Below are 16584 nucleotides of genomic sequence, written 5' to 3'. Positions count from 1 at the left end.
ACCATTTCATTCCGCCTTCGGGAAATTCTTCCCCAAAATGAAACACCAGCGGCACTCAGTAGCATAACTGCCGAGTGCACCAAAACGTGAAAGCGATGCCAAATATGTTGGGCGAACAAGACTACAAGACTCACTCAGTACAACTGCAAAGGGTGTGATCAATATTTATGCCTGCAACACTGTGCAATGTTTTGTCCCGGTGGCTGAGACGTTGATGAAGACATCGAAAACGATGGCTGATGATGCATCTTCCGTTTTTATTTTACTTTATCTGAAAGGGACGTTATTTTGTATTCATTTTCTACCTCTTTCATTACTATATTCTAGATACAAATACTGTATACTGAGCAAAGTTTCTAAATGTTACTACATAAAAGTTCTATTTCTAATTTTCATAAATTTATGTTCTACAGCTAATACTTAATACACACATGGTTTGCTCTGCGTTTTGTTTACTTATTCTCTCCAACATCTGGAGTTAATTGAAGGTAATGGTGCAACGTTGGTCCTGTATCTCGCAGATACAACGCGACCTCCGGTGTTCCTCCTAGTGATGCGACCAGTGGAGTGTTAAACGTCCAGCGACAATTGCACTAAAAAAAAACTGCTGAGGTCATCGGCCCCTAGACTAACACACTACTTAAACTAACTTATGCTAAGAACACACACACACACACACACACACACACACACACACAAAACGCGCGCGCCCACGCCCGAGGGAAGACTCGAACCTCCGTCGGGAGTGGCCGCGCAATACCGCGCCGGTATCGCCAGAACTATATATTGATATGGATATGGATAGGGTGAGTAATCTCTTACTAATTCATGCGATAAAGGCTCATTCCAGCTACAGATGCCGTGCGTTTTATTGAAGTACACATTCGTCATAAGGTTATTGTGGTACACTGTATTTCATATGTATTAGCACAGTGCATATTTTAATAGCGTTTTCCATTACTTTGTTGAACACAACAGTAAACACATGTCCGAAAGAACAGACACTATATCCATGGAAGTATATAGTCCTGGTGATACCGGCCATGACCTCCTCCTTATGTGCGGATGCACACACATTCCCCGAACTCTTACGGGACTTGGAAAAATGTCTTCCACGAGTAATGAGTGTGTTGGGGTGGGACACTACGAATGTAGTGTGTGGACATACAAGATGAGAATGTGAGTCTCTCGGGAGGCTTGCGCGAGATAGTCCCTGCAGTCGCACTATCATCTGTGCCCTCGGTGGCTCAGATGGATAGAGCGTCTGTCATGTAAGCAGGAGATCCCGGGTTCGAGTCCCGGTCGGGGCACACATTTGCACCTGTCCCCGTTGATCTATATCAACGCCCGTGCGCAGCTGACGGTATTAATAAAATTCTAATTTCTTTAACTCATATCCAGCAGGTTTCTATAGTCGTGGAATAGGTAAACTACCTGAGCACTGCCAGAATTTTCTAGATAATGTGAGAGAATATATTGTTGATAATTGATTTCTCTTTAGTGTTTACTGTTGTGTTCAACAAAGTAATGGAAGACACTATTAAAATATGCACTGTACTAATACATATGAAATACAGTGTACCACAATAACCTTATGACGAATGTGTACTTTAATAAAACGTAAGGCATCTGTAGCTGCAATGAGCATTTATCGCATGAATTAGTAAGAGATTACTCACCCTGGACTTCAAAACGGTCTATGTGTACTTGTTATCCTGGGTCACTCTCAAGTAGTATGAAAATGTGGCATTTCATAAACAAAAAAATAAGATTCTCTGATTGATTTTCGATCTGGCTGCCTATAACCCTGTCACAAAACGACTAAAAATTTGGCATTCACCGAGACTCTACCCAAAAGTCAAAGAAGCCTCCATTTTACAGGCGACCACGTTACTTCAGAGCTAGTGAAGCATTACGCTATTTCCCTCTCCCTTACTGCCCCAGTTGTGGCTAGGTTAGCTCAATCGCAATGTAAAAGACAAAATAGTTGCAATTTTCGCATGGAACAACTTTTCTGGTCTGCAACCATAAATTGATAACCTTACTTCGCATCTTAATCGAAAATCACTCAGATTATTCAACGGAAATGTTACAAATATAAAAGCGACTTTATCAGAATAATTCTGTGTCATGCAGGAAGTAATTCGTGGTTCATAGAGCTGCCAAACAAATTATGTGCTGTTGCCAAGATTCAGTTATACTACTAGCAGGAATAGACCAGCCGACATGTTCCTGGAACGGGTTGGGAAGTGATTATAGTTGGCGTCTCGAAGACGCAGCTGACGAGGTACGAAGTTCTCAAAGGATACGTCAATGAGTCTTATTCGCATTTCAGTGACTAGGTGTCCGCCCCCAGTAGCTGAGTGGTCAGCGCGACAGACTGTCAATCCAAAGGGCCCGGGTTCGATTCCTGGCTGGGTCGGAGATTTTCTCCGCTCAGGGACTGGGTGTTGTGTTGTCCTAATCATCATCATTTCATCCCCATCGACGCGCAAGTCGCCGAAGTGGCGTCAAATCGAAAGACTTGCACCAGGCGAACGGTCTACCCGACGGGAGGCCCTCGTCACACGACATTTCATATTTCAGTGACTAAGTTTAGGGACTAGGGTGTAGTTGTTAGTAATACTCTGATGCACCGACTTCAAACTAAAAGTCATAAATCAATAACCGTCGCAATTATTTGTGTTTGTCTGTCTTAAGCCTACTGAAATCTAAGGTGGTCATTCACCAGACGTGATTCACTTTTTTGAAGCATCTTCAGTGGTTATACAGTAAAGACTTTGAGTGGGCTACACATCTTAATTATAATTACAGAGTCATTCCCAATCAAGAAAGGCAGGAAATGCTACACAATGACAGAAAATGTGGGCTCAAAATTTTGATGAAAATGAAACCAGCGAATTTATGCAGTCCACGTTTGAGTGCAGCGTCTGCTAAGACGAAAGAAGGAGCAATTGTTATCAGATTATCAGAACATGGAACAAGAAACACAAAACGCTGACGGTAATGTCTAGAATAAGTCATCCTCAAGCAAAACTGTTATTCAGTACACAAATAGTGAAAGAACGACAATTATCATCTACTCGTTATGAGAACAATATATCCGCTGCTGACGCATTGCCAATAAAAGCGAAAAGCGTACATGCAGTACACTTTAAGACACAGCGACCCCGAAAGAACAACAGGTTCACCAAGCTAAGCGTGGTGCTGAGATTCGATGCAGAGTCTGAGTAGAGTATTATTTATTTAGCCTCTGACGTTTTCATACGAACCACGCCTCTAGGCTACAACAATATTCATATAACAATTATCGAGCTTTAATGCGACCGCATAGATGGGCAGACGGTTGTAGAATTTGCCCAGACTGTCCTTACGCTGCTGATTCATAATGCCAAACTACCACTACGTCAGATTATAGCCCATACTTATTGCTGCCTGTGAAAGAATTCCACAACAATGGGTGAATAGCATTAACACACCTGCACCCCACATTTGCGAGTAACACAGACCCATTGCATGCCAAGTAATCGCAGCAAAATGCTCTATGCTTGTATCTTTCTCCCAAAAACTTAATTTCTTTTGCAGCAGACTGTCACACTGTTGTGGAGGCGAGAAACAAGTGCTACGATCTTCTACACCATCGTTCACGCCCGCTCCCTCTCCCAACACACCGAGCGAGGCGGCGCAGTGGTTAGCACACTGGACTCGCATTCGGGAGGACGACGGTTCAATCCCGCGTCTGGCCATCCTGATTTAGGTTTTTTGTGATTTTCCTAAATCTCTCCAGGCAAATGTCGGGATGGTTCCTTTGAAAGGGCGCGGCCGACTTCCTTCCCCATCTTTTCCTAATCCGATGAGATCGAGGACCTCGCTGTTTGGTCTCTTCCCCCAAACAACCCAACCCAACCCTCTCCCAACACACCACACCCACTGTGGATGTCTCGTAACTTATGATAGTGAACGGAGATTTATAGCTACACGGTGTTTCAATGATGACGGTACAAACTTTCATGCACGAGGGAGAAGAGTAAATGTATCAGTTTCAGGTAAGGGTCACTGGACAAGAAACGACTTGGGCGAAAGTTAAGCCTAGTTTACAAGACGACATTGGGTTGCGCCACTCGTTGCGTGGAATGAGTTGCACGCAAATGGTTTCATACACTCATGTTCATAAATTAAGGATAATGCTGATACATGGTGAAACAACGCTCTGGTGGGCGGTTTGTGGGTTTAAATCACCTCGGCGTATGACCATGAGGAGCCGGCCGAAGTGGCCGTGCGGTTAAAGGCGCTGCAGTCTGGAACCGCAAGACCGCTACGGTCGCAGGTTCGAATCCTGCCTCGGGCATGGATGTTTGTGATGTCCTTAGGTTAGTTAGGTTTAACTAGTTCTAAGTTCTAGGGGACTAATGACCACAGCAGTTGAGTCCCATAGTGCTCAGAGCCATTTGAACCATTTTTTTGACCATGAGGTGCATTTGACCTGCGGTCGTCGCACGGTGACGCTGGCAGCAGACCACATACGCAGAGGTGTGTTGGTGCATGTCAGAGTACAGTGCAGCGAGTAAGTGTGCAGACGTTTTTAGACGTGCTAATGGTGACTGTGTGTTGAAAATGGCTCAAAGAACACATATTGATGACGTTATGAGGGATAGAATACTAGGGCGACTGGAGGCTGGTCAAACAAAGCAGGTCGTAGCACGGGCCTTCCGTGTGCCAAAAAGTGTGATCTCAAGATTATTGCAATGATTCCAGCAGACAGTAAACGTGTCCAGGCGCTACAGTACGGGAAATCCGCAGTATACAACACCACAAAAGACCGATATCTCACCATCAGTGCCCGCAGACGGCCACGGAGTACTGCAGGTAGCCTTGCTCGGGACCTTACCGCAGCCACTGGAACAGTTGTCTCCAGACACACAGTCTACAGACGACTGAACAGACATGGTTTATTCGCCCGGAGACCTGCAAGGTGCGTTCCACTGACCCCTGGACACAGGAGAACCCGTAAAGCCTGGTGTGATTCACGCCGAATTTTAATCTGGCGTGAACCAGGAACCAGATACCAACCCCTTAATGTCCTTGAAAGGGACCTGTATGGAGGTCGTGGTTTGATGGTGTGGCGTGGGATTATGATTGGTGCACGTACACCCCTGCATGTCTGACAGAGGAACTGTAACAAAAAAAAAATGGTTCAAATGGCTCTGAGCACTATGGGACTCAACTGCTGAGGTCATTAGTCCCCTAGAACTTAGAACTAGTTAAACCTAACTAACCTAAGGACATCACACACATCCATGCCCGAGGCAGGATTCGAACCTGCGACCGTAGCGGTCTCGCGGTTCCAGACTGCAGCGCCAGAACCGCGCGGCCACTTCGGCCGGCGAACTGTAACAGGTCAGGTGTATCGGGGCGTCATTTTGCACCATTATGTCCGCCTTTTCAGGGGTGCAATGGGTCCCAACTTCCTCCTGATCGATGATAACGCACGACCCCACCGAGCTGCCATCGTAGAGGAATACCTCGAAACAGTAGATATCAGGCGAATGGAGTGGCCTGCCTGTTCTCCAGACCTAAACCCCATCGAGCACGTCTGGGATGCTCTCGGTAGACATATCGCTGCACGTCTTAAAAACCCCAAGACACTTCAGGAGCCCCAACAGGCACTCGTGCAAGAATGGGAGGCTATACCCCAGCAGCTGCTCGACCACCTGCTCCAGAGTATGCCAACCCGTTGTGCGGCCTGTGTACGTGTGCATAGTGATCATATCTCATATTAATGTCGGGGTACATACGCAGGAAACAGTGGCGTTTTGTAGCAAATGTGTTTCGGGAGTTTTCTCAACTTATCACCAATACCGTGGACATACAAGTCTGTGTCGTGTGTGTTCCCTATGTGCCTATGCTATTAGCGCCAGTTTTGTGTAGTGCCACGTTGTGTGGCACCACATTCTGTTATTATCCTTAATTTACGAGCATGAGTGTATTTCACTGTAGACACAAAGGCAAAGGTCCCGAGTTCGAGTCTCGGTCGGGCACACAGTTTTAATCTGCCAGTGAAAATCTCATTCTGGAAACAACCCTCAGGCTGTGGCTAAGCCATGTCTCCGCTATTTCCTTTCTTTCAGGAGTGCTAGTTCTGCAAGGTTCGCAGGAGAGCTTCTGTAAAGTTTGGAAGGTAGGAGACGAGATACAGAAGTAAAGCTGTGAGTACCGGGCGTGAGTCGTGCTTCGGTAGCTCAGATGGTAGAGCTCTTGCCCGCGAAAGGCAAAGGTCCCGAGTTCGAGTCTCGGTCGGGCACACAGTTCTAATCTGCCAGGAAGTTCCAGAATTACATTTGCTTGTAATTTTCTTAATTCAGTTGTATATGCGCTCCTAATTCAATAAATTTTGCCATACAGCTCAGATATTGTCAAACTATATATGTTCTGATCGCACGTGAAGGTCTCGGGAACAGCAATATGTTGAGGTCTCAGGAACAGTAATATGTTGCTTATTTTTGTAATCAGCATCACTGAAATCCCACAAACACCTATGCAAAGCATAGATATCCAAAAAGCAAACATTATTCTCCGTTCCCCACTTCATCTTTCAGTTTGTCTACACTCCATGAACACACGTAACATCGAAACTCATGCAATTAGTGTCGCCGAAGTTGGAACACGCCGAAAGTGTTAAGTTTCACCGACGAGTTGCACAAACGCCTGGCGCGCATCCGCAGTTGCCGGTAGCACAGTTGCCTGCAACCTAGTGTCGTCGTATAAACTAGGCTTTATAAGCAAAACTCGTTCCGATTCCTCTGATAGTGGATCTCTGCTACTGCAAGCTCTTTGCTTTCCATATTAATGTTAGCATCGGCGAAAATAAGACAAAAATGTCCAGTAAACATGGGTTCTAAGGCCAGCGCTATGAGCACTTTTTCATCTTTGCTACTGTGAAACAAATCTCTTCCATTGAACAGGTGCTCAATAGCTCTTCAGTTATGTATTTTAGAGCCCATCCGTTCATCATCATAAGAATAAACCTGATGTAAACACTGCATTATGGATTCTTCTGCGTTTACTGGAACTTCATTGGTTCCCATTTCACGTGGGACTGCAGCAAGCTGTCTCGAGTACTGTCAAGTACGATAATAAGGGTACGTTTTGGGCTGAGCGTTACGCGCGCATCGACTTAGCAATAATGCGGGACAACAGCTTTACCGGCGAATTTAACTCGGACAGCACTGGCCGGACAGCTCGTACAGCTGGCCTGCAGTGACGTGGCGAGCTGCAGTTCACAGGTAAAAAGAGAAGAGCAGAGGAGCAATACAGTTTCGAATGCCATTTAATTTTCAAGCAGAATAAAATAACACACTACAAATCTCCCACAATACGCTCTTAGACGACTAGACGAAAACCGCAACATGTTATCGTTTTTAGCTAACGTACTAGTGTAATTAAAAATAAGAATGGTGAAAATTCCCGACTTAACCACAGCGTAATTTTTCTGCATAAGTTGTGTGTAACGTAAGAGAGTATTTAAGGATTTCACGGTATAGTTAAATATTGATGCCACTGAAGGTGTTACAGCCAGTCGTCTGGTAATCTCTTAGCTCCTTCCATATCCGAATCCTAGAAATACTTTCAGTTCTGGAAGTGTCACCTGCTACGTTGATAACGAGCCTGTCAACAACAGAATCCACGAAGCCAACGAGGCGCAGCATTTTCTCTTCTTTTATGACGAACCGTTCTATATCCCGCCAGCTTTCGGCAGTGACGTGTGAAAAAGATGCGTGCGTTAGCTCCAGTACGTCTGACAGCTTACCAGTGTTGTTACTTCTCAGGTCAAACCCTGCAGCTTGGCTCCAGATCAGTTCTGTTAGGTTCATATTGTAATGGTACAGCAGCAAATATAAAAATGCACCATTTGTATGATGTGGTCGATGCTGTAAAAATGATTGTTTTTTATGTTTCTGCGATACTTATCTACCTCTATGGTATAAAACGATTGACACAGTCCAAATAAAGAGGATTTAGTTTTTCATTTTTGCCTTAAAAATTAAATTCTTATGTTTTCTCAATTTAAACAACGTTTATGAACAGCCTTTCATAAAACATCGATAATGAAGAATTTGTATTTGAAATGGAAAATTTCGTGTCCAATATGTAATTAGAAACATGAAGACGTGCATTATTCATAAAAAATGACGAAGAGTTTTATAATTACGAGAGGTAGATATTTCAAACTGAACGACAAAAAGTTGACACCTGGGGAGATCTGAATCAACGTACGAATAACATTTAGTTTTATTCAAAAAGATTTTGGGCTTGCAGCCGGTCGTCGTTAGCTTCCATCCACGATATTTCGACTGGACAACTGCCAGCCATCCTCAGGTGAGCCATCGAAGACTGACGAAGACGCCCTCCGTTCCGTAATATACAGCGTGCAGCGAGTACTCCGCGCATGCGTCAGAATCATATGGACAGACGAACCACACCTCCCGCCAGCAGCGCCCCCGCTGGTGGGACTGCAGAACTCGGCCGTCTTCGGCGTTGTCAATTGCCACGGCCACCGGAGTACTCTGACGTCTTCGTCTGGAGCAGATCTTAGAGATGACGGTGTTCCACGCATTATCTAGCTGGTAGCCATTGTCACGGTTGATAAGGTGGTCTGACATGCGAATTTCCACTGATTCTTTTATGACGGAGTCCCAAACGGATGTTGCTGTGGCCAAAATTGTTGTCTTGTCATACTCCATTGAGTGTCCAGTGGAAATGTAATGCTCAGCAATTGCAGACCTGCTAGGTTGCACAGGCGAGTACAGCGTTGATGTTCAGTGCAACGTTCTTTTACTGTTCGCAATGTTTGTCCTATATATGACATGCCACACTGACAAGGTATTTTATAAATTCCCGCCTTCCGCAATCCCATATCGTCTTTCACTGATCCCAGCAGGTCGGAAATCTTCGATGGTGGATGGAAACTTACTGTCACTTCGAAACAGTGGAGGATTCTTGCAATTCTGAAGAAAATGTTGCCAACAAAGGGAAGAAAAGCTAAAGATTTAGTAGGCGTGCTCTCTTCTTTCTCCACTCCCTGTTTCTTTGGCTTAATTGCAAGTGCCTTGCTAATTTGCCAGGTAGAATATCCATTCTCTTTGAAAACCCTCTTCAGACGGGCAAGCTATTCAGGCAAACTATCTGCATCTGACACTACATGATCTCTGTGTACAAGTGTTTTAAGTACACTCATTGTTTGCGATAGGTGATGGCAGCTGGACGAATTTAAATACAAATCAGTATGTGTGGGCTTTCGATAAACCGAATGCCCCAGAGAGCCATCACTCTTCCGTCTGACTAGCACATCCAAGAAAGGGAGGCAACCATTTTTCTCTAATTCCATGGTAAACTGAATGTTCTCATGAATGGAGTTGAGGTGATCTAAAAACTCCATTAATTTTTCTTCTCCATGAGGCCACACTACGAAAATGTCATCCACATACCTCCAAAAAACAGTTGGTTTGAGGGCTGCTGATTCAAGTGCTCTCTCCTCCATAAAAAGGTTGGCCACCAAGGGAGACAAGGGGCTACCCATGGCGACGCCGTCGATCTGTTCAAAATATTCTTGGTCGATCATAAAATATGTTGAGGAGAGAGCGTGGCGAAACAAAGCAGCGATTCCCACCTGAAACTTATTACCAATCAGTGCCAAGGAGTCTGCAAGAGGTACCTTTGTAAAAAGAGAGACCACGCTAAAACTAACTAAAAGATCACAAGTACTTAGGCGGAGAGTCCCCAGTCTGTTGACAAAATCGGCCGAGTTACGTATGTGATGTGGACATTTGCCCACAAATGGCCTCAGCAAGGATGCAAGATGTTTGGCTACTTCGTAAGTGAGGGCCCCAATATTGCTCACTATTGGCCGTAAGGGTAGTCCATCTTTATGTACCTTCGGAGGGCCATACAGTCTTGGGAGGTACGCTGCCACGAGGTTAAGCGCTTGATCGTCTCTGGAGGCAACGAGGAAGAATTCAGGACTGTAGATGTCTTCCATTGCCCACATCTTGTAGGATCGTTATCAATTTTCCTGTAGGCATACATCTTATCCACATACAAACTGCGAAGGCGGGAATTTATAAAATACCTTGTCAGTGTGGCATGTCATATATAGGACAAACATTGCGAACAGTAAAAGAACGTTGCACTGAACATCAACGCTGTACTCGCCTTTTGCAACCTAGCAAGTCTGCAATTGCTGAGCATTGCATTTCCACTGGACACTCAATGGAGTATGACAAGACAACAATTTTGGCCACAGCAACATCCTTTTGGGACCCTGTCATAAAAGAATCAGTGGAAATTCGCATGTCAGACCATCTTATCAACCGTGACAATGGCTACCAGCTAGATAATGCGTGGAACACCGTCATCTCTAAGATCTGCTCCAGACGAAGACGTCAGAGTACTCCCATAGCCGCGGCAATTGACAACGCCGAAGACAGCTGAGTTCTGCAGTCCCACCAGCGAGGGCGCTGCTGGCGGGCGGTGTGGTTCGTCTGTCCATATGATTCTGACGCATGCGCGGAATACTCGCTGCACGCTATATATTACCGAACGGAGGGAGTCTTCGTCAGTCTTCGATGGCTCACCTGAGGATGGCTGGCAGTTGTCCAGTCGAAATATCGTGGATGGTAGCTAACGACAACCGGCTACAAGCCCGAAATCTTGTTGAATATTTAGTTCGCCAGGAAAATATTAAATTTCACAACATTTAGTTTACATTCCATAACGCTACCGACTGCGATACACGTTTAATGAACGTTAGGGCGTCAACTTCAGCATATACAACGGTGGGAAAAACTTCAAAGCCGATTATATCCGCAAATTTATATATAAAAAAAACATTAACAACAGCTGTTTCTCGGCATTCTTTAGTTGTGTCTCACTACAGAACATAAAGCAGCTCAGCCATTTTCATACTGCGTATTAACAGCGCGACAACCAGAGCACAACGCTATAGAGGCTGTGACTGTTCACGATTTTTGAAATAGAAACTACGTACCTAAAGCGTGATTAACAGAAACGTTGGTGGCTGTTACTACGTTTGATCTCTGAAAGTTTCATTTAACGTAACTTAGTAATAACATATCTAATACATAAGTAGGACCTACTTCCAAGAGCGCAACACCACCAGTGTACGTGTGCTACGGCTTCTAACCAATCATCGCGTTTGTATTTGTTTACACCTGGTTTATTCTTATGGTGAACAGATTATAGACAATTTGTTTTTGTTTCGTCCATACTACCTCCTTCGAAAATATGGAAAGCAAAAAGCCTGCAGTAGAAGAGGTCCAATGTCAGAGGTATCAGACAGATTTTCGCTTACAACTTTCCACTCAGTCATTACCAGACCATGGTCCCTTACTTCAAAGCCATACAACCACTTTTCTCCACCATTCCTGAAATTTTGTACCATCATCACGAAATCATGCTGTCGGCATAAACCTGCTTTCACTGTCATACATTACGAGACATCCATGGTAGATGTGGTGGAGGGGGAGGGAGTGGGCATGAACGACGATGTGGCTAACCTTAACACTTGTCCTTAGCCTCCACTATGAGGTGACAGTACGCTATGAGAGAAATTAAGTTGTTGGTATAAAGATGCAAACATGGAGCATTTTGCTGTGATCAATTGGCATACAATGGGTCTGTGTTGTGCGTTGGGTGCAGAAGTGTGATACTATTCGCCCGCTGTTGAGCAATTCTTTCACAGGCAGAAATTAAGTCTGGGCTACAATCATACATCATGGTAGAATAAAATTTTCACTCTGCAGCAGAGTGTGCACTGATATGAAACTTCCTGTCAGATCAAAACTGTGTGGCAGACTGAGACTTGAACTCAACTGAGATTTGAACTCGGGACTTTTGCCTTTCGCAGGCAAGTACTCTACCAACTGAGCTACCCAAGCACGACTCACGCCCAGAGTGAAAATTTCATTCTGGAAACATCCCCCAGGCTGTGGATAAGCCATGTCTCTGTAATATCCTTTCTTCCAGGAGTGCTAATTCTGCAAGGTTGTAGGAGAGCTTCTGCGAAGTTTGGAAGGTAGGAGACGAGGTACTGGCGGAATTAAAGCTGTGAGGACAGGGCGTGAGTCTTGCTTGGGCAGCTCAGTTGGTAGAGCACTTGCCCACGAAAGGCAATGGTCCCAAGTTCGAGTCTCGGTCTGGCACACAGTTTTAATATGCCACGGAGTTTCGTACATTGTGGTATTTTATTGTTATGAATAAGCTGCATATGGATAATCTCACCAAATTCTACAACCATCTGCCCATCTATACTGTTCCATTACAACTTGATAATTCTCATGTGTATATTGTGGTAGCCTAGAGGCATCATTTGTATCAAAATGTCAATGGCTAAATTAATAACACACTGCACAGGCACTGCATAGAATCTCAGCACCACGCTCAGCTTGGTGGACTAGTTGTTGATTTGGGTTCTCTCTGTAAACATACTGGAAGCTGAAAAGTTCAACACACACACATTTTGTTTTTACTAACAAAGCATCACAAATGGTAATATTGTAATCATTACAAGCAGATAATTTTTCACATACTTTCAGTATTTATAGACTGAATGATGGTTTTGCTTAAGGATGACTTATTTCAGACATTACTGCCAGCATTTTGTGTTCCTTGTTCTACATTCTGGCAACTGGTGTTTCTCCTTTCATGTTAGCTTTTTCAATTTTCTCCAGTCGTGTTGTAGACCACTTTTTCGGACATGGCGCATGGTTACCATGCACAGTAGGTTACTTGGTTTGGACCATTTTGCAATTAATAGCTTACAAAGTTTCCCTTTGAATGTTTACATTTTGCAATCAGTGCTGTGTTATCTTTTATGTTCCTTTCTTCTAGAGTACCAATGACAGTGTTCTTAAGAAAAATATTTTCAAAGTGTTTAATGATCAAAATACATGTGGCCTATTTAATGTATACAGTATAACCACCGGAATGCTCCAAAAATGTGAATCCTGTCTGGTGAATGAGCTTTTCAGTGTTCAGTGCACATAGCACCACAATGTTGTTTCAGTCACTTGGTACAGGTCCCAGTATCTTTTCACAAACTTCTTTGTTTTTCCTTTCAGAGTATATGGATTTGACATCATCACCCTGTACTGAGCTAAGGTTTTTGTGTGCCTCAGTGCCTCCTCCTGCCTCTCCAACACCTTGGTGTTTGCTTTTAGGACCCTCTTCCAAAATTTTCTCACAGCTCTCACAAACTCTTGGACTGACTTTCTGTTCCTGCTCCCTTTCTGCTTCATCATAACAAATGGTGATGGCATCTACTTACCATACATCACCTTGAATGGTGATAACCCCATGCTTGTGTGCACTTTCAAATTATACACTCAATACAAGAGATAAGTGCATATTCCAGTTCCTATGGTGGCAACTCATGTAATAACTGAGTATCCTCCCAATCGTTCATTGAACCAGCTCTCCTTCTGTCTAACTGAGGATGAAGTGGACTAGTTCTTAATTTCTTCACTCTCAACAACCGCCATAGCTCCTCCATCAGGTCTGACATGAAGTTCATCCCCTGATCCATTGTTATTGTACCTGGAACCCAAACTTCAACATCCATCTACTCACCAATGCTTCTGTAACAGTGACTGCCTGCTGGTTTGGCACTGGCACCATCTTGATATAATGAGACAAATGGTCCATTATAGTCGGCACAAAACAATTCCCTACTGGAGTTCAGTAAACGGTCCTAACACATCCTCTCCAATCATCCAAAACAGTTCCATAGGTTCTGGAAATCTCAGCAACAATACTTGTTTTCGACTCAAATCTGCACATTGCACACATGACAAAACTTTTTCTTCCTTTCCATCAGTATTTCTTTGCCACCATCTGATTCATTGCTCTGGAGCCTCCATGGCGAGATAAAATCTGATCATACACCTCTCTAAGCACCTCCTTCCTTTGTTCCACTGATACTACTACTCATGGCTCCAATCTTGCCTCCTTACATAACAGCCCATTAAGGCACGCTGAACAGCTGATGTATACTGTATTGCTCAAATTCTCCATCAGCACGCTGCACTGCTTCCCACCCAACAAGGTCTTGACATAGTACTTGTATCATCACTATCTTGCTGTTTAATGTGTCTGCGTCCCCATGTTTCCTCCCCAGTTTCTGGATTACTTCATACTCAAATTCACTGAGTTCTAATGCCTTCAAAAATAATAACCATTTCAAAGCAGCTTGATCAGCCACTCCTTTGAATTTTCTCCCAAAAAGTAACACTGGAAACATGATACACTGTACACCAGGTTAAGTATCCCTGCCTGTATTAGAATAATTTCTCTTTGCTCTGTTCTGTTCTGTTGTCTCGATGCACAAGCAATTGGGTGTTCATCTCCATTTGATCTCCTGGCTCAAAATGCTCCTGAGAGCATGGTTTGATGCATCACATGATAGTATAAACTCCTCCTAAAAATCTGGAACACCAACACTTGACACCACATCAACACTTCCTTAATCTCATCAAATTCTTTCTGACACTCCTCAGACAACACAAATTTGATACAATTTCTCAGCAGTTGCATAAACAGTTTCACTATATCCCCGAACCTTCTCACAAATTTCCTGTAATAATTCACGAGGCCCAGGAAAGACTGTAATTCTTTGCTTGACCCTGATGCTGGAGAATCTCATGCAGCCTGTATTAATCTTGGATCAGTCCTCACACCATCCTTACTAATTACATGCCTCAATTATTTCACTTCTCCAAAAAAAGACACTTCTCAGTACTCAGTGTTAATGTGCAATCCAAAATCTCCTAAACATTTCTCTCAGCAACTGCCTATGCTCTTGCATCTATCTTGAAGAAATAATTATGTTGTCGAAATACACTAAATACTGATGAGGTGTTAATCCCTTCAACACTCCATCTAACACACACTGAAATGTTACTGGTGCATCCTTCAAACCAAACAAAATTCCTTTATAGGGATAATGTCTAAAGGCAACAAAAACACAGTCTTTGGTCTGTCTTCTGGAATTACCTCCAACTGATGGTACCCACTCCTCAAATTCATTGACTAGAAAGACCAGCACTGCCCAAGATTATCAATTTTTTCCATGATGTTTCAAATGGGTAAGCATCTGCAATTGCCTTACTGTTCAAATGGCAATAGTTGCTGCAAAATTGATACTTCCTTGAACAATCCTTTGATTTTTTGGGTACGATTACGATTCCTGCGCTCCATGGGCTACTATTTTCTACTATTATCCCATCAGCTAGCTGCTGATAAATTCTTCTGAAACTGGCTGCAGGTACCATGGTATTCTGTATGGCTTCTGGTACATCATCAACACTTCATTCCCTGTAGTAATCCTATATTGCATCACGGGAGTTGCAGGCAATGGCCTCCATGGATAAACAAATCCTGAAACTCCAACAAAATTTCTTCCATAATCACTCTCTTTGTTCCTTTAAAATGCTTAACCTTCTCACACAATGCAGTCTTAGTAGCATCCTGTGTCTGCTCATAGCTCACGCATTCCGTGCAGTAATCTTCCTCTTCTGGAATCTCTAGCATGGTCGTTAATGTTACCTTCAATTACTCAACCTCCTTGGCGCCAAAATTATTCACATTCACATGTATTACCTTGCCTCCGTCCTTTTCCTGTAAACGTACAACATGTCGTCTTACTAAACAACACCCTCCAGTGGTTTCACTACATGCAACATACTAAGTGGAGCAAGTCAGGCTCCATACTCATCCACAGTGACTTCCCAGCCACTCGACACACAATCATGCAAATTAAGCCTTAAAGTCACTGTGCACAGTTTACCTGGATTGCCTGCTACGACAGATGCTCCTTGTGACAAATCAACATTGACGACAGTTACCCATATCCAGAATGTCTTCCCACTACGTTCCACCACCCATTGTCAAAGGTCACTTATGGCATGATGCTGATGCACAAAGTCTAACCGTAGGATCGTGGTGTAGCCCTCCTTACATGAGACATCACTTCTACACACTGCCTATACTTGGTTGCCTCCAACTGAAAATTCAGCATTACCAGCCCCGGTAGCCATATATCATTATCATACACCCCACACAAACCATAAAGTGGTAAAGTCCCAGCGCCTCTTACCTATCAAATCTCTTGAGGCCACTGACACATGTGCCCCTGGGTCCAAGAGAAACTTCCACCTTCTTCTACCTACTACACCCACATCAGCACATTCTGCCTCTGCATTCGTTTTTACAGGGACTGCATTTCGGCAGTCCTGGAGTTCCCTTATGAGTTTAACAGGTACTGATTAACATCCTGACTACCCCTACTGGTATTCCCGTAATACTGCTGATTGTTCATATCACTCCTACTCCTTCCTGGCTATTGGCATGACCTCTGCACATGCCCCACACACACCCACAGTCTGTTTATCTCTCACACATATTGCAAAATTAATCTCCTCAAAATCCACTGCCAGCCTTGCTGCTGCTTGGAGAGCCTTAGGTGCACTAGTGCGTACCCTCCTAGACATTTCTGGTGCCAACATTATCCTT

At 43.9% G+C, this 16584-nt stretch overlaps 1 protein-coding gene and 1 non-coding gene across 2 annotated transcripts in view; one reads left to right on the top strand and one right to left on the bottom strand.

The window, feature by feature from the left end:
* The window catches only part of LOC124721403 (probable C-mannosyltransferase DPY19L1), a 224236-nt gene that overhangs the window by 66258 nt on the left and 141394 nt on the right, over positions 1-16584 (bottom strand). The window lies entirely within an intron of this gene.
* Positions 1236-1310, top strand: Trnat-ugu. The gene has a single exon. It is a non-coding gene; the product is annotated as a tRNA-Thr (tRNA).

The sequence above is a fragment of the Schistocerca piceifrons genome, chromosome X (genome assembly GCF_021461385.2).
Source record: "Schistocerca piceifrons isolate TAMUIC-IGC-003096 chromosome X, iqSchPice1.1, whole genome shotgun sequence".
In the NCBI taxonomy this organism is placed as follows: Eukaryota; Metazoa; Arthropoda; class Insecta; order Orthoptera; family Acrididae; genus Schistocerca; species Schistocerca piceifrons.
The sequence above is the reverse complement of the archived record's forward strand: the minus strand, read 5'-3'. Positions and strand labels throughout refer to the sequence as shown.